The following is a 25,404-nucleotide window of genomic DNA, read 5'->3' as shown; positions in this document are numbered from 1 at the left end:
TTTCAACTGATCATGTAATCCTAAGTGTGTTATCTCCAGTTTGATATTTTGAGCAAGAAGGGCCTTGCTCACACTTAGGAGGAAGACTGATTGTTGTTGGTCATCTGGCTTCTATTTACAGTATACAGATTAATTGGGTATTTTTCAATATTAAACTTACCCGATAATCATGTAGCTGTCAACTCCGTTGCCCGACAGAATTCTATGGAGGGATACGCCAGCTATCACAATACTAGAAGGGGGTGTACTTACCAGCGCCACCTGTGGCCAGGTACTCAAGTACTTCTTGTTGACACCTCCTCAATTATTCCTCTGTCGTGCTTCCGGCAAGACGTTCTGGGATACGCTTATGATCTTCGAGTTTGTTCACGGCTAATTGGTGAAGTATTCTCTCAGATTTCGGCTGTCGCATTACTGGAAACCTTCTTATATTAGCTAGATAGCTTTTATATAGTCCTGATTAACGGTTAACGATCTTTTGCTTGATTTTGGAAACCCCTTTGACTAACTCTTTGGATTCAAGATGTCTGACATTTCGCAAGCCCCCTCCCATAGACGATGTAGGTCTTGCAATAGGCGTATTCCGAAGGCCTCGGTAGATCCTCACACCGCTTGTTCTGACTGTAGGGACAGGCCCTGTCAGTTAGAAAATCGATGTGAGGAATGCGCCGGACTTTCGGAACTGGAATTTGTCCGTCTTTTAAAATATTCATCTAAGTTAGAGAGAGGTAGAGTTAGGAGGAGTTCTTCTCACTCTTCACTGTTTTCCTCACCTCATGATCCCCTACCTTTTCCTACCCCTGTAGTGGCTACCCCCGAACCTACTGTTTGCCCTCCGCCTGATATGTCTGTTGTTTTGCGTGCTATTCAGGCCTTAGGCGATAAAGTAGAGTCAGTGGTAAGTGACCATAAGTCTCTGATGGCCGAAGTTAAGGAACTTAAGGTCAAGAGTGCAGTGGGTGGAGTTAGTGCCAGTGCTGTGACGAGTGCTAGTGTCAGTGCAGTGCCAAGTGCTAGTGTCAGTGCCAGTGTGGTGCGTGAGGATTCTTCTGTGCGAGCCAGTCGTCCTCCCAGTCCGGGACCTCTTGCAAGCTCCCATGCCCAGGGGAGAAGCAATGTCGAAGGGCATAAGGGTTCGGCAGGCCTTGTTAGGCGCACAGAAGTTTCCTCGGTGGTTGCGGGCGTGTCTTCCAAAGACCGTCACTCCCACCCGCAGACGATTGAGCCCGTCTTTTTCTCGTCCGCTGATCATCTGTCAGGGAAGAAACGTTGGTCTCAGGTCTCGAGACCACTTAAACGCAGAGTCCAGTCCGCGAGTGCTCAGCCAGGTTGCAGTCATTGGCTCAGCTCTGACTCGCCGCAGTCATCTGTCGACTGCACTCCGCCCAAGAGGAGTAAGGTTCTGCCACAACAGAGCTCGACTGTCGACCCTAAGTGGACTCTACTACAGTCCATGCAAGTACAGCTTTCGGACTTGATGCGTGAGTGTCGGGCTGAGAGTGTTGCTCCTCCGCCTCCGCCTACACTCCCTCCGCCTGCGCTCGCTCCGCCTGCGCTCGCTCCGCCTGCGCTTGCTCCGCCTGATCGCAGTACCACCTGCCAGGCGTACGATGTTGAGCCACGGTCTGAGTTTGCTGTTCCCAGTGGTGTTCAGCCTCCGCCTTCTTTAAGGCAACCTTTGCTATGGGATCAGGAGGGTTATACCTCTCTTCCTCCGCCTCCCTTTGCTGCTCCACCAGTGGTGCAACTCTTGGCTGAGGTACAACAACCTCTCCCGTCCATGAGTCAGTCTCCTCAGCTCTCGCTGCAGCGAGCTCAACCTTCCACAAGGCAAGCTCCACTACACCTTGGCCTTGCGCCTCAGGAGCCTCAGCTTGCGAGACATTTACCTTGTTCTGCGCAGCCTCAACCTCATCACGCTCCGCTCACACCACAGGAACAGGAACTTGCTACTCCGCTTCCACCAACCGCTCAGCAAGCGCAATCCTTGGGTTCAACCACTCATGCTAGGAGTCAGCCTCCTCCACCCATGCGCCTTCCTTCTGCTTCGTCTGCTATTCAGCCTTTGCAGTCTGAGCCTCAGGTTCTCCCTCAACAGTTACTTGAAGAGGAAACCACTACTATTGTTCCTACTCGTTCTGACTCTGCTGTTCAGCATTCTTGTCCGATACCTTCGCTACACTCTGGTGATGAGGCGTCTGATGATGAGGAGGCACACCTGGATCCCTCATCAGACGTGGATGAATCCAAGCCTTCTCCACAGTCTATTGACTTTCGTAAGGTCTTGGTTCTGCTTAGGGAGGTTTACCCAGACCACTTTGTCTCTGCTATTCCCCGCTCTCCGCCATCTGAGTTTTCGCTGGGCATACAACAAGCTAAGTCCTCCTATACTAAGCTAGTCCTAGCAAGGTCCTCTAAGAGAGCATTAAGGATCTTAGGGGAGTGGCTGCAGTCTAAGCAACACCTAGGCAAGACTTCTTTCATGTTCCCGCCGACCAAGCTCACTTCGAAAGCGAGTGTTTGGTATGCCACAGGAGAAGCACCAGGCTTGGGAGTACCTGCCTCTGCCCAGGCTGACTTCTCAAGTCTGGTGGACTCGCCTCGGAGAACTGCAATGAGGCGTTCTAAGGTTTGCTGGACCTTCTCAGACCTTGATCACTTACTGAAAGGACTGTTTAGAGCATTTGAGATGTTCAACTTTCTTGACTGGTGCCTGGGGGCCCTCAGCAAGAAGACCTCTCCTGCGGACAAGGATTCTGCCATGCTATTAATGTCCTGCATGGATAAGGCCATTAGGGATGGATCTGGTGAGCTTGCGTCGATGTTTGTATCAGGGGTTTTGAAGAAAAGGGAACAGCTGTGTACCTTCCTTTCCTCCAGCATTACACCTTGCCAAAGGTCACAACTCCTTTTTGCTCCGCTCTCGAAGTTCCTCTTCCCTGAAGAGCTGGTTAAGGACTTGTCTGCTGCCCTGATACAAAAGGACACACACGATCTTGTAGCCTCATCGGCTCGTAAGTCTAAGGTTACTACCTCAGTCCCCAAGACTTATCGCTCACCAGTGGCTGATACCCCTGCGACGAGGTTCATACCGCCCTTTCGTGGTAGAGCCCCCAGCCGAGGAAGCTCCCGTCCAGACTCTTTCAGGAGCAAGTCCAGGAAAGGCTCCAGGACATCTAAAGGTAAACACTGACTCTCCGCATCTCCAGACAGCAGTAGGAGCCAGGCTCAAGATCTTCTGGCGAGCCTGGGAGAAGAGAGGTACAGACGCCCAGTCTGTCAGTTGGCTGAGGAACGGTTACAGGATTCCATTCTGCCTCAAACCACCTCTGACCACATCACCCATCAACCTCTCTCCCAACTACAAAGAAGAGGACAAGAGGCTAGCATTGCACCAGGAGGTGTCGCTACTTGTGCAGAAGAAGGCAGTGGTTATAGTCCGGGACCATCAATCCCCGGGCTTCTACAACCGTCTCTTTCTTGTGGCCAAGAAGACAGGAGGTTGGAGACCGGTGCTGGACGTCAGCACGCTCAACGCGTATGTCACCAAGCAGACGTTCACGATGGAGACGACGAAGTCGGTCTTAGCAGCGGTCAGGCAGGAGGACTGGATGGTCTCGTTGGACTTGAAAGATGCCTACTTTCACGTTCCTATTCATCCAGACTCCCAACCTTTCCTGAGATTCGTTTTCGGAAAGGTTGTCTACCAATTCCAAGCCCTGTGTTTTGGCCTAAGCACAGCTCCTATGGTCTTTACTCATCTGATGAGGAATATAGCAAAATTCCTACACTTATCGGACATCAGAGCCTCCCTCTACTTGGACGACTGGCTGTTGAGAGCCTCCACGAGTCGTCGCTGTCTGGAGAATCTCAATTGGACTTTAGACTTAATCAGAGAACTGGGTCTATTAGTCAACATAGAAAAGTCTCAACTCATTCACTCCCAATCCATTGTGTACCTGGGAATGGAGATTCGGAGTCAGGATTTTCGGGCTTTTCCTTCGGCCCCCAGGATAAGCCAAGCCCTAGAGTGCATCATGAGCATGCTGAAGAGGAGCAGTTGCTCGGTGAGACAGTGGATGAGTCTCACAGGGACCCTTTCATCACTGGCCCTGTTTGTCGAGCTAGGGAGACTCCACCTCCGCCCTCTTCAATTCCATCTTGCGCAGCTCATTGGGACAAGGGATCGACTCTCGAAGCAGTCTCTATCCCAATCACCCAAGAGATGAAGACCACTCTCCTGTGGTGGAAGCACAACCTCCTTCTCAGGGAAGGTCTATCGTTGGCTATTCAGACCCCCAATCTTCATCTCTTCTCAGATGCATCGGACTCGGGCTGGGGTGCGACCTTGAACGGACGGGAATGCTCGGGAACGTGGAACGAAGAACAGGGATTACTCCACATCAACTGCAAGGAGCTACTAGCAGTTCATTTAGCCCTGTTGAACTTCAAGTCCCTCCTGCTAGGCAAAGTGGTGGAGGTGAACTCAGACAATACCACAGCCTTGGCTTACATCTCCAAGCAAGGAGGGACCCATTCGAGGAGCCTATACGAGATCGCAAGGGACCTCCTCATTTGGTCAAGAGGTCTAAACCTCACTCTGGTCACGAGGTTCATTCAGGGCGATATGAACGTCTCAGCAGATCGCCTAAGCAGAAGGAATCAGGTCATTCCCACGGAATGGACCCTCCACAAGAGTGTGTGCAACAGACTTTGGACCTTGTGGGGTCAACCTACCATAGATCTGTTTGCCACCTCCATAACCAAGAGACTTCCGCTGTACTGTTCCCCTGTTCCAGACCCTGCAGCAGTTCATGTGGATGCTTTTCTACTGAACTGGTCCCATCTCGACCTGTACGCATTCCCACCGTTCAAGATAATAAACAAAGTTCTGCAGAAATTCCTCTCGCACGAAGGGACACGGCTGACGCTGGTTGCTCCCCTTTGGCCTGCAAGAGAATGGTTCACAGAGGTACTTCAATGGCTAGTCGACATCCCCAGGACTCTACCTCTAAGAGTGGACCTTCTACGTCAACCTCACGTAGACAGGTTGCACCCAAACCTCCACGCTCTTCGGCTGTCTGCCTTCAGACTGTCGAAAGATTCGCTAGAGCTAGAGGCTTTTCGAAGGAGGCAGCCAGTGCGATTGCCAGAGCGAGAAGAGTTTCCACTCGTAGAGTCTACCAGTCTAAGTGGGAGGTCTTCCGAAGCTGGTGTAGAGCCAATTCAATATCCTCTACCAATACCTCTGTGACCCAAATAGCTGACTTCCTTCTACATCTTAGGAATGAGAGATCCCTTTCAGCCCCTACGATTAAAGGATATAGGAGTATGTTGGCTTCAGTTCTCCGCCACAGAGGTTTGGACCTTTCTTCCAACAAGGACCTTCAAGACATTCTTAAGTCTTTCAAGACGTCTAAAGAGCGTCGTCTATCCACTCCAGGCTGGAACCTAGACGTAGTCTTAAGGTTCCTTATGTCTCCTAGGTTCGAACCTCTCCAGTCAGCTTCCTTCAAGGACCTTACCCTCAAGACTCTCTTTCTCGTCTGCCTTGCAACAGCTAAGAGAGTCAGTGAGGTTCATGCCTTCAGCAAGAACATTGGTTTCACGACCGAATCTGCAACATGTTCTTTTCAGCTTGGATTCCTAGCAAAGAACGAACTTCCTTCACGTCCTTGGCCTAGATCGTTTGAAATACCTAGCCTCTCCAACATGGTAGGTAACGAACTAGAGAGAGTTCTTTGCCCTGTCAGAGCTCTCAAATTTTATCTTAAGAGGTCTAAACCTCTTCGAGGACAGTCAGAAGCCTTATGGTGTGCCATCAAGAAACCTTCGAGGCCCATGTCCAAGAATGGGGTTTCATATTATATAAGGCTTCTGATTAGAGAAGCCCACTCTCACTTAAAGGAGGAAGACCTTGCATTGCTGAAGGTAAGGACCCACGAAGTAAGAGCCGTAGCTACTTCGATGGCCTTTAATAAAAACCGTTCTCTGCAGAGCATAATGGATGCAACCTATTGGAGGAGCAAGTCAGTGTTTGCATCATTTTATCTGAAAGATGTCCAGTCTCTTTACGAGAACTGCTACACCCTGGGACCATTCGTAGCAGCGAGTGCAGTAGTAGGTGAGGGCTCAGCCACTACATTCCCTTAATCCCATAACCTTTTTTAACCTTTCTCTTGAATGCTTTTATTGTTGTTTTTATGGTTGTTACGGTAGGCTAAGAAGCCTTCCGCATCCTTTTGATTTGGCGGGTGGTCTATTCATTCTTGAGAAGCGCCTGGGTTAGAGGTTTTGTAGAGGTCCTTTAGTAGGGGTTGCAACCCCATATACTTTGGCACCTTTGGGTTGATTCAGCCTCCAAGAGGAACGCTGCGCTCAGTAAGGAAGACGAACTTAAAAAAGAGGCAGAGTAACGGTTCAATTCGACTTCCTTACCAGGTACTTATTATTTCATTGTTATTTGAGATAACTGTTATATGAAATATGGGATACTTAGCTATCCTTTAATCTTGTACACTGGTTTTCACCCACCCCCCTGGGTGTGAATCAGCTACATGATTATCGGGTAAGTTTAATATTGAAAAATGTTATTTTTATTAGTAAAATAAATTTTTGAATATACTTACCCGATAATCATGATTTAATCGACCCTCCCTTCCTCCCCAGAGAGAACCAGTGGACCGAGGAATAATTGAGGAGGTGTCAACAAGAAGTACTTGAGTACCTGGCCACAGGTGGCGCTGGTAAGTACACCCCCTTCTAGTATTGTGATAGCTGGCGTATCCCTCCATAGAATTCTGTCGGGCAACGGAGTTGACAGCTACATGATTATCGGGTAAGTATATTCAAAAATTTATTTTACTAATAAAAATAACATATTTCATACCTTTGGGGTGGCCATTGATGAGCTAAGGCACACAATGGGTTGATTATGGAGCAGAACAAACTCCCTCCTCATGTAGAAGCTGTTATTTTTCTTGCTTCTTAGTCTTGCGCTAAATGCTGATGTACCTGAGCTACTCACTGTTTGGTGCATCTGCTCGCCAAATTGAATGGAGTTGGTTGTGATGATTTTGTGCAGACAGCATTTCTTTGTATGGTTAATTTTACTTAATCATGGAGTGGGGCTAAAGTATGAGACTAGCTAAATAATAGTTCTGGGTTTGCTGGAGTCCCATTTTATACCCTAATGTGAATTGTCTGTGCACCTTAGGCAATGCTTTGTAAGCACTGTATTTTCTTAGGTCTTTTGCAGCTTCCTTTCAGCAACTAGCTGCACTCGCTTTGTAGCCATCAACTATATTCCATTCCTGCTTCCTATCTTTCATCTTTCAGAACTCAACTCTCACTGTCAAGTGACCATAGATATTAAACAAATTTTAGCCAATTATCATGAATTTTAATCTTCACAGGAGAATACATTTACTCGGACAAACCTTATAAGAGATATTACTGGGGGAAAATTGCAATACCCTGAACTTGAAAGGACTTTATACAAATGTCTGATTAATACCCTGCTTCTCATAAGTCTTGCTATGAATGTGGATGTCGTGTAATTCGGGTAATTAAAGTTTGTGGCAGGCATAACAACTTCTATTTGTTTGATTTACCGGAATCCAGATATGGATGATTCTATCTTTGACTGTCTTCTTGCCATTATGGCTAAGATAACAAGATGATGATAGAAAGGCCTCTTATTTTTGTTGATTTCAATGCTCACCATAGGGAGTGATCAAGTTCTGTTTCTCCTGCTGATTGCTATGACTTACGAGCTTTGGACTTTGCCTCTGAATCAGAAAGTGAGCAAATCATAAGTGAAGCTACTCGCTGGTCTGGTATCTGCTTGGACCTCGTATACACACTCCCCTGGCGTAATAACAAGTAAAGTTTGTTCTCCAGTTGGGACATCTGATCGAGCCTTAATTTCATTAGTAGTGAAGACTGAGCAGCCTGTCCCTGATGTGTCATACTAGTGTAAGATTATATAAAATCTCAAGCAGACTGGAATGGCATTTTGAGTGATCTTTTGGGCTGTAATTAAGTCACAATTGTATAAGTGTTGATCCTGTTGCTCTTATGAATGAGAATCTAGTCTGCATAATTGATAGGCGAATGCCTTCTCGTGTGCTAAGGTAGAGAGTGAAAAAGAACCCCTGGTTCAATGAAGATTGTAGACGTGCTTATTTGGAGAAACAGGAGGCCTGTCATCTTTGGAAGGGTAACAGATCAGATTTGACTTGGAATAACTATACTCGGCTTTGAGCTTTTGTTCAGTTTATGCTTCAACTGAAAACTAATACAATTTAACCATAAAACTTTCTGGTACAACTCAGGAACATAATTTGTGGGTTACCCTTAAATCTGCACTCTTTGGTGACAACGCAACAGTTCCTCCTTTACTTGAACCGTATGGTGCTGTCATTCACTGTCCAAAGGAAAAGGCAACACCTTTTTCACTGTTCAACACTCAACAGAGTAATGAGAGACTTGATCTTCCTCATTCCTGTTTTTCTGAGGATAAACTTAACTAGTTTATCTTTTCGATATTGTGAAATTAAGCTATCGTGATGGATCTTGATGCTTATGGAGGTGTAGACCCAAATGGTGTTTTTCCTTTGTTTTTGTTTTTTATAAAGACTGCAGATTTCTTAGCTCCAAAGTAATGTTATTTTAGCAAGATAGCAAGAAAATGAGCTTTTAGCACTGTTGGAAAATTTGTAATTTTACTCCATTGTGTAATTGTTTGTTGTAGCTCAAGTTCAACTGATTACTCCCAATTTCCATAACTCCCATATCTAAATTTTTTAACATCTTTTGGCAAAATGTCTAAATAGGTTTGCAGAAGGAAATCATCTGTTCTCTAGTTTGCATTCTTGGAGTATGTGATACCCTTCTTACAATCTCTAAATGCTATACAGAAATCTTTGATTGTTATAAGGAAGTTCATATGATTGGCCTTGATTTTAATGTTGCCTTTGACCATGTTAACCCTGAGGCCCTTGTTTTCAAACTCGTTTGGATGGGGGGGGGGGTCATAGCATCATTACTGAATTCCAAGTAATAGGTCATGAATGGCTCTGCTGAAATTTGTCACCAGCCACCCATTGAGATACTACCACTGAAGAGTTATCGGGTCCTTTGACTGACCTGATAGTACTACATTGGATACCCCTGTTTAAGACTCCATTTTTCTTTTCCCTACATGTACACCAAATAGTCTGGCCTATTCTTTAGTCTCCTCTTTAATCATACACCTGTCACAGGTAATATAACCCAAAAAATTCTTCACTCATGGCTTTAAATATTGCACTGTAATTATCCAGCAGCCACCGTCCACTTGGAAAGGGTAGAAGACACTATCTATGGTAAGAAGTTCTTCTATGAGAAGAGCCACTCCAAAATCAAACTACTGTACAGTATTGTTCTCTAGTCTTGGGTAGTGCCATAAGCCTCTGTTCCATGGTCTTCCACTGGCATAGATTATCTCACTTGGTCTTCATTGTCTTGGGTTAGAGTACTCCAGCTCGAGGGTACACTCAAGCATACTATTCTTTCCTTATTTCCTTTCCTCACTGGGCTACTTTATTTGTTGGAGCCCTTGGGCTTATCTTTTCTAACTAGGTTTTAGCTTGACTAGTAATAATAACTTCATGACACCGTAACTGGAGATTAGGCCACTTGGTCGTTCCACTACCATCTTTTAAAATGAAAATTACCGTTAGATACCTTCCAACTTTATTCATCGCGATAGTTACCGCAATAAATAGTTGAGCATGGTTTACTTAGGTTTTATCACTTGTATGAAGTCGCTTGATGGTTTTTTCACCACTTGCTATCAATTTTAGCATGTTCATAATGTTTCAGACTTGCATAGCAATGAATTTTTATTATTCAGCCTACGGCCCAACACTTTTTAATTATTCTCATCTGTTTTATAATTTTTGAGGTCTAGGTCTATCATAATTCCTTTTCATTTCATATAAATGTTATCGCATCATATATTTAATAGACAATCTAAGTTGATCTAAGGTTTAAGTTTTAGACTAAACAGTCTTGAAGTTCTTGTATACTCTAGATGTTCAACCTACGTTGTTGAGACTGATTGGGAATGTTTAGGTTAGTGTTTTGTTACCTCTTTATCCTTGTGTTTTAAATTTTAGCACGTGTCGTGGCGATAGGATTGATAGAAACCTTGCCTATCATTTAATGTTTGGGTTTTTATCCTAATTATTATTATTATTACTAGCTAAGATACAACCCTAGTTGGAAAAGTATAATGCTATAAGCCCAAGGGCTCCAAGTAATTAATCGGACATTGAAATCTATCTAGTACGGTATATCAACATTTTATTACAATTTCATCAGATACCAACCTCATTTGAATTAATAAGGGTTTGGAATATAGTAAGTCTTGAACCTGTAAATACACATCAAAGGAATTGGGAATTAACCGACAAGGATGTGATCGTTAACTTTATATTCATTGGTCCCTATTTCTGCTTTTTAATGTTATGTACATGTACCATACATTGTTTTTAAATGTGTGAATAGTGGTTTTCACACGCCCCTGATGTATACACGACACTCACGAGGTGCTCGCGCGAGGGTAGTAACCTCTGCATTCCATGCTTTTATTTTTCTATGGTATATTTGGAAGATTTATATCAGAAAAGGTAGAAAGAAGGACTTTTCACCGCGCGTCACAGGTTTCTCCCCAGAAATAGATTTTTCCTTCGTCAAAATCCCTTTTTTCTTGAATACATGTCAGGAGTGGAATGGCAACTCATTTGTTATTGGCATAGCAAAGGTATTGTACTTTCCTACTCATCGGCTTTATTGAACTGAGTTTCGACTGTATAATTTTCTTGGATTTGGGACAGTATTATTTTCTGTTGACCTTTACTCCTATTACAGTAGGTAGTGCTTGTTTAAATTTTGCTTGTGTGGCCGCCTTTGTCACAAAATGAGCTCATTAGTCAGAGCTTAGAAGTCATTAATTGGTACAAAGATTGGCAATAAGCCATATACACCCTAATTAAAACTATATATATTATCTCCTTGTCATTCAGATAAACCAATTTTAAGTGTGGCTTCTCGTAATCAGCTAATTTTGTGGATTTATGAGTATTAGAGGAAAGCAGAACTTTGCACCAATTGAGGTGAAGAGCTTGAGCTTGGTTACTCTTCCTTTTGTTATTGTTTTCTAAAATTGTCACTACTTTTATTCTAAAATTCTCATGGCCTCTTTAATAATGCCTATTACAACAAACATTAAGCTGCCTATGCTTAGGTCTCATATCTCAGTCCTAAAGTAGTGTCTGGGGTGAAAACCCACATATTTGCTTCTGGCTTTCACCTCAATAAGACTTACCATTATGCATGATAGTTTAACTCTTAATTGCCTCATCTATGACTTCTGATTTAATTATTTATGAAAATTCCAGCATGTTCAGATTTGCATAGAGGGTAACACCATGATACAGGATTCATGGTACATTGTATACTACCTACAAACGTCACCAGTTTTGGCATAAACACCAGTATTTCTGCATAAGGTGGCAACAGTTCTGCCATGAAAGCCAACAACTCCAGTGAAAGCTCTGGACATCTATTTCTGGATGGTGTTTATAAAGCTGAAGGATTTGGAATTTTTGACTATAGTAAGTGTACAAGTTTTTATAAAGTATTCATAGTCTTCTAATGATGTATTTGCCAGTCTTAATATATGCAATATTTTTGGTGAAATTTATTATGGCAGTGAGGAGGAACCTGTATATAAAGGAACTCCTTGAAAATTTGGTTCATACGTCAATGGCTGCCTCTCAACCTACAGTTTCCGCAGTTGCTTCTTTCAGTAAAGGTTGAGGAAGGAGGAGGATTTTGTTTATCATCTCTTATTTAATAAGATGGATCCTGTAGAACATAATTTAAGACTACATGATTGTAGTGAATTCTTATTGTCATAAGATGGATGAGGGTCAGTAGCAGATGGGTGTTAAATGACCTCCCAGGTCCCTTTGATGTAATGACCTAGAATTATAAATCCAATACAATCTAGATTAGTTGTTTTAGGCCAATAGCACCCCTTTGATTTTGAGGTTTAATTTAGAATAATATTGTTGTAGCCGCAACTTGAAAAACCTTAAATTATCTAAACTCAGTATTTTCAACTTTTATGGTGTTTTGTTTTTATTTGACCACTTAGAAAAAAAAAGCACACTGCTGATAAATGTTGGATAACTAATGCTAAATGTAAAGTACAATTATATAAGGCTAGAAATACAAGGAATTACTGATAAATTGAAGACATACTTTTATATTAATCTGTTATTTTATTGTTTAAAATTTGAATGCCAAATTTAAATTGTTCTTGATTTGTTTCAAAATGCCTAGGTTACCTTTTAAGCCATATTTAACATGAGTACACATATGCCTCTGTCTACCTTCTGGAATTTAGCTTAATTTATAAAGCTTAGTGTGAGAGATTACTTAAAGGGTATTAAAGGGTGCAGGTTATTTTGACTTAGGCTGCAGTTTAGCATTAATTTTCAAATATATTTAGGTTCTTGATTTAAAAATCAAATATAAATTATATGAAATACTTGTCTTCATTTTAATGAAAGCTGATTTTTTATTTTAATTGTTGTGTAATTAACTCCAACTTTAAATAATTTTTAGATAACTAGGCTCTACATTTTACTCCCAGAATTTTATACTAAAGGTAATTTAGCAATTTTCTTGGATAATTAACAATATTAAATGAACTAACGTAACTCGTTATTGGAGTTGCAGATGAGTAATAGCTGCTTTAATTCTTTATTCTAGTAAATGGATTCTTACATAGGTGTCAAAACACTTTTACACCTGATCTTAGACATTTAAATTGCTGCCACACAGCTATCAAATTGCTTTTCTACAAACTCCCCATCTGTATCATAGCACACAACAGGGTTGTGGTTGACGATGTGGTAACATCCCAGACTGGTGAATGCCAGACTATGGTTAGAGTCCAGCTCAAAATCGTTAGTTCCTTTTCTTGGTGCAACCTCATCATCCTTGTGAGCTAAGGATGGGGGGTTTGGGGGACCTTATAGGTCTATCTGCCGAGTCGTCAGCAGCCATTACCTGGTCCTCCTTGGTCCTAACTTAGGTAGAGAGGGGCTTGGTGACCATGTGTGTACATGGTCAGTCTCTAGGGCTTTGTCTCTTGCTGTGTCTAATTAGTATTGTCAGACCCGATCAAATCATGTAACACATTTTTGTTAATATAACTAGGGTTGTATAATAATGTGCTGTAGGTTGTAATTTAGTTTTATGTAATAGTTAAAAAAAAAAATTGAGAAATTACTTGTATTTGAGCATAAATATTCCTGGTAAAACTAAAAAAAAAAGTTTTATTTCAGGTTGAAGAACTACTAGGTCTGGCCTTTGAAAATACACTACTTCAGTCATGGACAATGCAGGATAAAGTCTTGTAGTAACCTAAAAAGCCCACAATGACCAAGATTTCTTTATAGAGAAAACTTGATCAATAGAATATTTTCAACCAAGATCATTTGGTAAGTGTATAAAATTTGTTTCCACTCGCTCAGAGGCAGGTTGCCATTGCTCACTCATGGGTAATGAAAATATTTTAGAAGAATTAAAACATCTTAGATAAATGATTTCACTTACAGAAAAATCTATGCAATGAAAATCTAGAATTAGTGGTGTAATGAAAGAATTTCTTTTGAAATTAGCTTTAAATTATTTAGTAAGATTTTATTTGACCCTGTAGATAATAATACTTACACGATTGTAGTGTATTTATAATTCCCTAAGATGGACGAGGGCCAATAGCTGATGAGTGCTAAATAGCATACCAGGTCCCTTTGATATAGTTGTCTTAAATTATAAATTCAATAAGAAAAAATAATTTCTCTTGGCCAATACAAGCCCTTTGCTTTTATGGTCTATTTTAGAATATTGTAAAGCTTAATTTGAAAAACCTTAAATAATCTAAACCTGTTTTTTTGACCACTTCGAAAAAAATGCAATTTACATTTAAGATTAGCTTTCTATTTACCTGGAAAGTGCAGTTATATAAAACTAGAAATAATGCAGGATAATTTGAGGACGTACTTTATACTAATACTGTCAATTTACAGTGTTAAAAACTTATATGCCAAATTTAGATTATATATTTGCTGGAAAATGCATAGGTTAACTAATGTTGAATGCAAAGTACAGTTTTATAAAACCAGAAATAACAAGGAATTATGGATAATTTGAGTACCTATTTCATAAGTTATTTTACGTTGCTCAAAATTCAAATGCCAAATTTAGAATGTAATATTTGTTGCAAAATGCATAGGTTATCTTTGAAGCCATGTTTATAATAAGAGCACAAACGCATTCCTGTCTACCTTTTGGAATTTAGCATATTACTTCAAGGGTATAGGTTATTTTTAAAATGAAAATATACATGTATTGTCGTAAGTTGCTGTTTAGCTTTAGAAAAGTTGCTGTTTAGCTTTAGTTTCAAATAAGAAGACAAATTTGCCTTCATTTTACTGACCAGAGTATTTTTCTTAATTTCCAAATCTTGTAAAATTAAACCTACATTGTAAAATTAACCCTTTAACTTTATAAAATGTATACTAAGGCAAAGGCTATTCGTATTTTACTCGGTTTGTACTTAAGGTTTAATTTAATATAAAATGAACAAATCGGTTTGAAGTAACATACAGTATTGCATGTTTTAATATTCTTGGGCAATTAACCAAGAAACCCTCACTTGTATAATTTTACACTCCAGACTATATAGGACTATCTTGATACAATATCATATACAGGATTTAGATTTTATTAGATTGTATAATTCACATTTTCATAAAATGTGAAGTTATTTTTGAGTGTGTACGAGCATGAAAATTTCTGGTGAAACTAGCTTTTTTTTTTTTTTCTCAGGTTGTAATGCCAGTTGGCTTGGCCTCTGAAGTCAGTACAAATTGATAATGAAGATACAGTACACTGAAGATGCAGTACAAATGGATAATAACTACGTTAAAATAAATGGCCCGCTACAAGTTGCAACATTATTCGTGATGAAGCTGACTTATGGAATCTTATCAACTGTGTAAGATACGATGATGTATTTACCGTGGTTATTTGGTAAGTGAATGCTGTTATCACTCGAAGGCAAGTTAATGGTCACTCTTGGATAATTAGAAAAAAAAATAGATCTTCACTTTGCGAATTCATGGTTAATAACTAAAGTTTTTGTTCTAATTTTTGAGAGGGGGGTTTATCCTTTCTCATAACAGGTTTCCTTCAAAATATTTTTCTTGAAGTGACTTTCCAACTTTTTTTCATGTCTCTTTAATGATGGAGAACTTGAATAATCTCTTCCCACTACCCCTGGGTTTTTCTGTATTTAATTCTCTCTGATGATTAAATCTCTCACTCCAATAGTGGTGAGGTTGTCTTGGTGATCCCCTTTGGTGGAGAAAATTTTCCTCCAGTTCCTGCTTTCTTTGATTCATAGTGGTTTTCTTCAATTTTTAGTACTTTAACCTTTTTTCTCTGTTAGAATTTCTTCTCATCTCTCCTTCTTCCCTATGGTGTTAGGATTTCTTCTCAACTCAACCTTCTTTCCTTGTTAATCACATCATGGTGAAAAGAACTTATCCCTCAAACAGGCTCTTCTGTCTCTGAACCTGTAATTATTCATTACACCTTTGTCTCTGGTGATACTTTTCTGCCTTAAAGGTTGTTCTGAAGTTTTCATTCTTCTTCCTTTTGGTTGTTTTGTCTGATCAATATCTATTCCACATGTGTAACAGTTAACTCAAGTGATTAGTTTCTTCTCATAACCTGTGGTGCTATGGAAATTGCCGTTCTCTATTCTTTGGTGACTATTCCATATTAATTTTCTTTGATAAGTGGAGATTGAACTTGTGTAGTAGAAGACTTTTATTGGCCACTTCCTTCATTATTTCGTGTCTGGTGGAAATTTTTTTTTACGCTATGCTCGCTTAGTGATAAAGGATGCTTCTCTATCTTGTCAACAGTACTCAGTTTAATCCATCTTCATGTGTGTTTTGTGCCCTCATTACACATAATCTGAAAAATAAATTTATAAAAATTAGTGTTCTATTTTCTAAAAAAAAACTTTGCTACTGTAGTGTTATGTAAAATTTTACTGATTTAATAAAATGAACATTCGTAATATTTTAATTTCATTTATAAATTACCTCTGAAATTTATCCTCATATTTTCTGTTGATAAATGATTAAATTAGTTCTATACTGGAAATTTAAGATTGTAACTGGTTCAATAAATGCAATGTAACTTCCACAAAAAATTGTTTACTTTACAACAAGATGGCAAGTATAGTGCAGTTATTATTTACAAATTTGGAGCTATAGCAGCACCCAACATTTTATATTGAGGATTAAAGTGTCAAGATAGCTTCTAATAAACCATCACTCTCTAAATCACCAGGTCCTTTTTCTGACTTCAAGGTCTGAAAACTAACAAAAGGTCACAAAATAAGCACAAAGAAAATATTAGTGGTGTCAATGAATAAAGTCTTGTATCAAATCATAAGCCACCTCATGTAACCTAAAAGACTTACACATTAAAAAAAGGAAGTGGACAGCCTCCTCATGTAACCTAAAAGACTTACACATTAAAAAAAGGAAGTGGACAGCCTCCTCATGTAACCTAAAAGACTTACACATTAAAAAAAGGAAGTGGACAGCCTCCATGTGGTTTTGGATGAAGCACCCACTAAATCAGTATTCTTAGGGGTTACAGGACCAATATATATCATACTATCTCCCTGGTACACCAACAGATGCTCTAAAGATCTTGTAATCCATTCATCTCAAGCCAAAAAGGAGGAAACCAGTCATGCTGCTGTTCAGAAGGTACCCTGAACTTTTCTCATTGGGTGATGATACAGATCTAAAGAATTTCGATAAAAGTTCAACCTTAATTATAGAGCAGTAGGGTCATAAGCTTGTCTACACTACATCCTGTATAGACCTTCTATTTGGTAGTGTCTATTGTCTGCCTAACTAATCCCCCTCCGAACCGTATAATAGTACTTCCGTTATCCGCAACAGGGATTCCGAACCGATTTCCCCTTCCTTGCCTCCTAATGTAGGCCAGTCGTCATGTTCTCAAATAATTGCATGCTATCTCCATTACCAGAGATCCAGGCCTAAAGAGCCTTGAGCACCACCAATAGTTCAAAGCAACTGATATGTAATACAGATTCTCAACTCGACTATCTCCCTCGCATATTAAGAATGTCTATACTGTAGGCGCTTCTCAATCTTCCTGGGAAGCATACATGAAAAGAGATGGCCAGAAATAGTACTTCTGACATTCCTATAGCAAACATTCCTTTAGCAAAATATGGATCGTCCCACAAATTCACCAGTTGTAGTTAGTTCTGCATCACTGTAAGACAAATCGTGCCTACATTGGAAGTTTTATCCTGATGGTGACCAAGAAATAACTAGAAATCCCTCATATTCAAGCGACCAGTCCGGAACAAATTTCTCCAGAGATCCATGCTCCTAGATAACCTCATCCACATCCGAACTGTCGATTCTTTTATCTTGAAATTCTCAAATAAATTAATAAGTGATTGATCCCTAATTTTTTGTGGAATACCTTATTGTAACATGCTATTATCATCCCAAAACATAGAATTCTTTGAGCAGGAAGCAGAAAACAAAAATCTCGATATTGTTGACAAGGTCATTCAAAATTATCCAGTAATCCAGGTACAAAATTAAAGGCCCAGAAACCTCAGCCATATCATATTTATAGCCATCACTCTGGTGAACACGAAGGCTGTCCAGAGATCAAAACGCAGACCCTTAAACTAATAAATCTTTGATCCGTTCATAAAGTTTTATTGAATCCGGATGCAGAGGAATATGAAATTAAATTTAATTTCATCAAATACATCTAATCGTATCATTATTCCCATGAAAGTTGATGGAGATAACATTGAAAACTTTGTGAGAACTAAATATCCTATTCATAACAAAGAAACATAGAACCTTTTGACACCTTTGGAACACCTTTGGAACTAGGAGTAACCAGTTGTAAAATCCTTGGGAGGGATCAAAGACAATACAGTATCACTTTCTGTGCTATAACTTTATAATCTTGAATTTCAAAAGATGAGCTTTGACCAGATTATTTAAATAACTTGGAAAAGGAGTGGTTCCTTTAACACAGAAGGATTGGGGGAAAGAGGAATTTGAATAGGACACAGGGTCAGGGTGAATGTTCCCCAAACCTGATATAGTGAGAAAACCTACCCGCTACCAGGAACTTCATGGAAAGGACCATTGTTTGGATTTTCTATAAGACTGATCCTATTGCCACATCAACCAGGCCCTTTGGGGCTTACACTCTAACAAAAGTCTATCCGTTTCAAAAAGACTCCTTGGAGGAACAGAAACAGCAACTACTGCATGGCATGGAGAACATTCAAGCCTTGACAAAATCAACCCCAATAGCATCGCTGCATTCTGGAGACCACCTAAGTTATCTCATTATCAATCTATTCAATATGGAATCCATTATAGAAGTAAATTTCTGCTCATCGGACACACACCCAACCATAGAGGAGCCTAGTTATTCCTCTATGTTCTTCAAAATAAGTCGCAAACACTGCAGAAGCCTCCAGAGACCCATCAAAGTTGCTCTCTCAAAAGAGGTTAATCATCTAATGCAGAAGCCTCCAGACCCATCTAAAGTTGCTCTCTCAAAAGAGGTTATTCATCTAATATATTATTATGATTCACCTACAACTTTTCTTTCGAGTTTCAAAAGAAAGCTCCAACCATACTCTCTACTGTATTTTCTATTGTCAATGAACTTGAAAAGCCTGTATTCATAACTTCCTTTTGTCTACATTAATAATAGATTCAAAAGAATATATTTTGGGGCAATAACAAGGTTAGGCAACATAAGTTTTATAAATTAAAGAACACTTTTGCAGTAGATATCTCGACAACATTCACTAGCAAAACCTGAAAAGAATAAACAAATTAATGCCCCTAGACATCCACTCCACAATCCATCAGGAAGCAAGGCGAAAACTGAAATCCTGCAAAAGCTTCGCAACAGTGGATGTACTACAACCACTCCGGCAGCTGCTCACACACTAAAAAGGTGGTGAGTAAGTGACCGCCGCTGGACATTCAATAAGGTTCTGTCCAGTGAAAAAATCCTCTCCAGGAAGGACTGGGTAACCCTAAACAGTGCAAAGGAGTGGGCAAAACTGGAGATAAATAACACAAATGGGAATTAGCCACCAACTTTAAATGCCCCTATGGGCAACACCACAATAAATGGAACATCCTACGAGGGTGACCACTGGACCCATATTGCTCAGATAAAGACCTGAGAGAGGCTAAAGACAATGCGCTCCTATGGGTTCAACATTGGTGCGATAAGATATGATGAAGAATATGCGAGAGTCGGAATTGGTAGGCTTCTTTTCTACATGTGACATCAATTTATGCACCTTATGTGAAAATATTAGGAAACTACGGAGTATAGACTATCTTGAAAGGAGCAGGATTTGAGGATATAGCAGAATCAAAATTATCAGAGCATACCCACGAAGTCTCTACTCCAGATATATTTCTGCAATAACTTTTCATCTTTAAGAAAGTAGATAACTCATCCGAGTCTATCTCTTCTTCCGTAATACCCTCATCTTCAGGATCTTGCTCTGGAGGATCTTCCAAATTGTAACCTTCAATTCTTTCCTTTTGTTTAATAAAAGTCAACTCTGATAATGTGCCATGTACCAACAGAACTCTATAACTGGTTTAAGAGAAGTGCTAGGCACAACTTATGATAGCATGGATTCAAAATAAGGTAGGTTACGCTTGGATCAGTGTCTTGTCCCGAAGGCTCACGGGCCTCATTTGATTGCACAAAAAGCAAAATCAAGAAAAAGCTTACAACCTCATTTTTTCAATATTAAACTTACCCGATAATCATGTAGCTGTCAACTCCGTTGCCCGACAGAATTCTATGGAGGGATACGCCAGCTATCACAATACTAGAAGGGGGTGTATTTACCAGCGCCACCTGTGGCCAGGTACTCAAGTACTTCTTGTTGACACCTCCTCAATTATTCCTCTGTCGTGCTTCCGGCAAGACGTTCTGGGATACGCTTATGTTCTTGGAGTATTTTCACGACTTTGGTGAAGTATTTCTCTTTGATTTCGGCTGTCGCTTTACTGGAAACTTCTATATTAGCTTAGTTAGCTTTTGGAATTAATTTGATTAATTTTGGTGACGAGAGAGTATGAACTCTCGTTCACTTTTCAATGGCCGACCCTTCCCTTAGACGGAAGTGTTGGTGTCTAAGAGAGTATTGACTCTCTTTCTTAATTTTGCTTAACAAAAGTTATAGATTTATTTTATATCTCTCCGCCTCTTATAGGCCTCTTCGATTAACTTCCTTTTATTATAAACTCATTAAAATTAATTTTTATATTTGTTTATATTTGACCTTCCTAATAGTAGGCGGTCTTTTACCGAAGTTAATAAACTTTGAGCCCGTCATTTCGGTTTTACCTGTTAACATATTATGCTATTTCCGCCACAGAGTTTGAAAGATTTTCTTTGACAGTCTCGTACTGTTTTCAAAGCTGAACTAACGTTTTGTTTTGTCTCTGCAGTTGTTGACGTTCAGAACGTTCAACTTGCACTCTATCGTTACGATAGAGAAAGAATGTTCACGGTTTCACGTTGCAGTAAGAGTAACCGTGTCTAGCGTTTTGTTTATTCTTTCTTAACTTAATGGTTTTGATCCTAATAAAGGAACTTTTCAGTTTTTTTCCTTTAACAATAATATGTTTTAACGATATATATGATTGGGCTCTTCTCTCAGGTTCTAAGTCAAGAGAGAGAGAGAGAGAGAGAGAGAGAGAGATAGAGACGGAGGGAGAAAGAGGATAAACGTTTCATTCAAGCCTGCCAGGCGTACGAGTAACGTCGTTATCGTTTTTTGCTCTTCTCCCTAGTCTCTTTAGGGGAAGAAACTAAACGTTTCTAGAGTGATCTAGTGTTTAGTCTCTTTCCAACCACTGAATTATCTTTCATTAGATTTTTCTGTTACATTGTAATTCTGTTTTCGCAATTACTAACTTTGAGAAAGGATAGAATTGCGTATTTCAGGTACAAACCACTTAAAGTTTCGAGTTCAGTGAAATAAGTGCAAACAGAAATCAAAGTGATAAGTGATTAGTGCGTGAGGGTACTTTTGTGCGCGCCAGTCGTCCTCCCAGTCCGGGACCTCTTGCAAGCTCCCAAGCCCAGGGGAGAAGCAATGTCGAAGGGCATAAGGGTTCAGCAGGCCTTGATCGGCGCACAGAAGTATTCTCGGTGGTTGTGGGCGTGTCTTACCGAGACCGTCACTCCCACCCGCAGACGATTGAGCCCTTATTTTCCTCGTCTGCAGAAGAGATTAGGGGAGAAAATAAAGGCAGAGTAACGCTGGTCTCAGGTCTCAAGACTTCTTAAACGTTAAGTCCAGACCTATGCCAGACGTACGAAGTTGAAGTTCACAACCCGAATGCAGTCATTGGGTTAGCTCTGACTCTCCTCAGTCATCAGTTGATTACGTGAGTGTCGGGCTGAGAGTGTTGCACCTCCTCCTCCGCCTACACTCCCTCCACCTGTTCTCGCTCCGCCTGTGCTCGCCCAGCCTGCACCTGCTCCGCCTGTGCTCGCCCAGCCTGCACCTGCTCCGCCTGGTCGCAGCACCATCTGCCAGGCGTACGATGTTGTGAACTCTACTACAGTCCATGCAAGCACAGCTTTCGGACTTGATGAGTGAGTGTCGGGCTGAGAGTGTTGCTCCTCCGCCTCCGCCTACACTCCCTCCTCCTACACTCGCTCCGCCTGATCACAGTACCATCTGCCAGGCGTACGATGTTGTGGACTCTACTACAGTCCATGCAAGCACAGCTTTCGGACTTGATGAGTGAGTGTCGGGCTGAGAGTGTTGCTCCTCCGCCTCCGCCTACACTCCCTCCTCCTACACTCGCTCCGCCTGATCACAGTACCATCTGCCAGGCGTATGATGTTGTGGACTCTACTACAGTCCATGCAAGCACAGCTTTCGGACTTGATGCGTGAGTGTCGGGCTGAGAGTGTTGCTCCTCCGCCTCCGCCTACACTCCCTCCACCTACACTCGCTCCGCCTGATCGCAGTACCACCTGCCAGCAGTTCCACCTGCCAGGCGTACGATGTTGAGACACGTGCTGAGTTTGCTGTTCCCTGTGGTGTTCAGCCTCCGCCTTTCTTAAGGCAACCTTTACATTGGGATCAGGAGGATTATACCTCTCTTCCTCCGCCTCCACTTGCTGCTCCACCAGTGATGCAACACTCGGTTGAGGTACAACAACCTCTCCCGTTCATGAGTCAGTTTCCTCAGCTCTTGCTGCAGCGAGCTCAACCCTCCATAAGGCAAGCACCACAACACCTTAGCCTTGCGCCTCAGGAGCCTCAGCTTGCGAGACATTTACCTTGTTCTGCGCAGCCTCTTCCTCATCGCGCTCCGCTCACACCACAGGAACTGGAACTTGCTACTCCGCTTCCGCCAACCGCTCAGCAAGCGCAACCCTTGGGTTCAACCACTCATGCTAGGAGTCAGCCTCCTCCACCCATGCGCCTTCCTTCTGCTTGTCTTTTATTCAGCCTTTGCAGACTGAGCCTCAGGTGTTCCCTCATCGGAGTCTTGAAGAGGAAACCACACTATTGTTGTTCCAGCTCGTTCTGACTCTGCTGTTCAGCATACCATGGTTTAAACCCCATGCAAGCATGCATAAAGCACTCTAGCACTGGTCATGGAATTTCTGAGAAATGTTAAACGCCATGCACACGCTCTGCTTTCCTTTCAGCAGGCTCTGCTTACAGCAGGCTCTGCTTACTACATGCTCAGCATTCAGCATGCTCTGCATTCAGCATGCTCTGCATACAACATGCTCTGCATACAGCATGCTCTGCATTCAGCATGCTCTGCATACAACATGCTCTACATACAGCATGCTCTGCATACAGCATACTCTGCATACATCATGCTCTGCATACCTTACCGCATGCTTCTCAACACATCTTGGGTTGTTGCCAACTCACTAGACTGTCAAGCAGTTTCTTAACGTTGCCTTCTAGTCTGCTGCTTTGCACCAGTGAACCCTCACTCAGAGAACTTAGCTTTTCTAGGATAAGGTCCCTGTAGATGAGAAAGTTCTTTTCTCCCTCCTTCTGATATTCCCTTGAGGACTCTGTCATTTGGAGGGAGCCTTTAGCTGCATAACCTCTTATGGACTTTTATTTAAGCATAACATGCTTACAGGGAAGGTAATGGTTACACTTCAGCCGCTAATCCCGTCTGTTACCACACCTGCTCCCATAGACCTTGAGCTGTGTTGCATGACATGCAGTCCAAGCTTAGTCCTTGTTAGAGGATTTTTTGTTTACGGAGTCAATGTGTCACGGGGAAGACGTTCAACAACCAACAGAAGGGACTTGTTGTGACGCAGTGCGGCAACCTCAGCAACCCGTTAAGGAGTTGTCTGTACGACCCAGACAGTCTAGACAGATTCGGGTTGTCACTGTACTTCCTCGCTTGCCCATGATTGACAGTTTACAGACTGTGCAGCAGTATCATGATCTTGTGTCCGGCTCCGTCAGACGACTGGCTTTTAAGAGCTCCCTCAAGTCGTCGCTGTCTGGAGATTTTCAAATGGACTATGGATCTGACCAAGGAACTGGGCCTCCTGGTCAATTTTGAGGAGTCTCAGCTCGTTCCATCCCAGACCATTGTCTCCTTGGGTATGGATCTTCAGAGTCGAGCTTTTCAGACTTGTCCGTCGGCCCCAAGGATCTTCCAAGCCCTAGAATGCATCCAGAGCATGCTGAGAAGGAACCGATGCTTAGTCAGGCAGTGGATGAGTCTAACAGGGACACTTTCATCGCTGGCCCTGTTCATCGAGTTAGGGAGACTCCACCTCCCCCCCCTTCAGTATCATCTAGCTGCTCACTGGATAAAGGACATGACGCTAGAGACGGGCTCAGTTCCTGTTTCCGAAGAGATGAGGTCTACTCTAACATGGTGGAAGAACAGCATTCTTCTCAAGGAAGGTCTATCTTTGGCTGTTCAGACCTCCGACCACCGTCTCTTCTCGGACGCATCGGACACGGGCTGGGGTGCGACACTGGACGGACAGGAATGCTCGGGAACATGGAATCAGGAGCAAAGGACACTTCACATCTATTGCAAGGAGTTGTTGGCAGTTCATTTGGCCTTGATAAACTTCAAGTCCCTCCAGCTTAACAAGGTGGTGGAGGTGAACTCCGACTACACCACAGCCTTGGCTTACATCTCCAAGCAGGGAGTGACTCATTCGAGGAAGTTGTTCGAGATCGCAAGGGACCTCCTCATTTGGTCAAAAGATCGAAAGCTCACGCTGGTAACGAGGCTCATTCAGGGCGATATGAATGTCATGGCAGATCGCCTCAGCCGGAAGGGTCAGGTCTTCCCCACAGAGTGGACCCTTCACAAGAATGTTTGCAGCAGACTTTGGGCCCTGTGGGGTCAGCCAACCATAGATCTATTCGCTACCTCGATGACCAAGAGGCTCCTCTTGTATTGTTCTCCGATTCCAGACCCAGCAGCAGTTCGCGTGGATGCCTTTCTGCTGGATTGGTCCCATCTCAACCTGTATGCATTCCCGCCGTTCAAGATTGTCAACAGGGTACTTCAGAAGTTCGCCTCTCACAAAGGGACACGGCTGACGTTGGTTGCTCCCCTCTGGCCCGCGAGAGAATGGTTCACTGAGGTACTGCAATGGCTGGTCGACGTTCCCAGGACTCTTCCTCCTAGAGTGGACCTTCTGCGTCAACCTCACGTAAAGAAGGTACACCCAACCTCCACGCTCTTCGTCTGACTGCCTTCAGACTATCGAAAGACTCTCAAGAGCTAGAGGCTTTTCGAAGGAGGCAGCCAGAGCGATTGCCAGAGCAAGGACGACATCCACTCTCAGAGTCTATCAGTCTTAATGGGAAGTCTTCCGAAGCTGGTGCAAGGCCAATGCAGTTTTCCTCAACCAGTACCAATGTAACCCAGATTGCTGACTTCCTGTTACATCTAAGGAACGTAAGATCCCTATCAGCTCCTACGATCAAGGGTTACAGAAGTTTGTTGGCAGCGGTTTTCCGCCACAGAGGCTTGGATCTTTCCTCCAACAAAGATCTACAGGACCTCCTTAGGTCTTTTGAGACCTCAAAGGAACGTCGGTTGTCCACTCCAGGCTGGAATCTAGACGTGGTCCTAAGGTTCCTAATGTCATCAGGATTTGAAC

The 25,404-nt window shown here is 42.0% G+C and overlaps 3 long non-coding RNA genes across 21 annotated transcripts in view; 1 reads left to right on the top strand and 2 right to left on the bottom strand.

Annotated features, from left to right (window-relative positions):
• Positions 1–15,877, top strand: part of LOC137638322 (uncharacterized) — an 838,879-nt gene extending 823,002 nt beyond the window's left edge. For 8 of the 15 annotated variants that reach the window (XR_011044044.1, XR_011044041.1, XR_011044042.1 and 5 more), the window contains 2 exons: positions 13,407–13,562; positions 14,953–15,877. This is a non-coding gene — a long non-coding RNA (uncharacterized lncRNA). Of the gene's footprint in view, positions 1–11,447; positions 11,664–13,406; positions 13,563–14,952 lie in introns of all 15 variants that reach the window. The other 7 variants (XR_011044048.1, XR_011044050.1, XR_011044049.1 and 4 more) reach the window with 1 other exon arrangement.
• LOC137638319 (uncharacterized) overlaps positions 1–25,404 on the bottom strand; it is a 1,154,758-nt gene that overhangs the window by 637,852 nt on the left and 491,502 nt on the right. The window lies entirely within an intron of this gene.
• The window catches only part of LOC137638328 (uncharacterized), a 52,693-nt gene continuing 42,550 nt past the window's right edge, over positions 15,262–25,404 (bottom strand). The window contains exon 3 of the long non-coding RNA XR_011044059.1: positions 15,262–16,107. This is a non-coding gene — a long non-coding RNA (uncharacterized lncRNA). The remainder of the gene's footprint in view (positions 16,108–25,404) is intronic.

This window comes from Palaemon carinicauda, chromosome 3 (assembly GCF_036898095.1).
Source record: "Palaemon carinicauda isolate YSFRI2023 chromosome 3, ASM3689809v2, whole genome shotgun sequence".
Classification (NCBI taxonomy): domain Eukaryota; kingdom Metazoa; phylum Arthropoda; class Malacostraca; order Decapoda; family Palaemonidae; genus Palaemon; species Palaemon carinicauda.
Note: the sequence above shows the minus strand (reverse complement) of the source record. Positions and strands in the feature narration are given on the sequence as shown.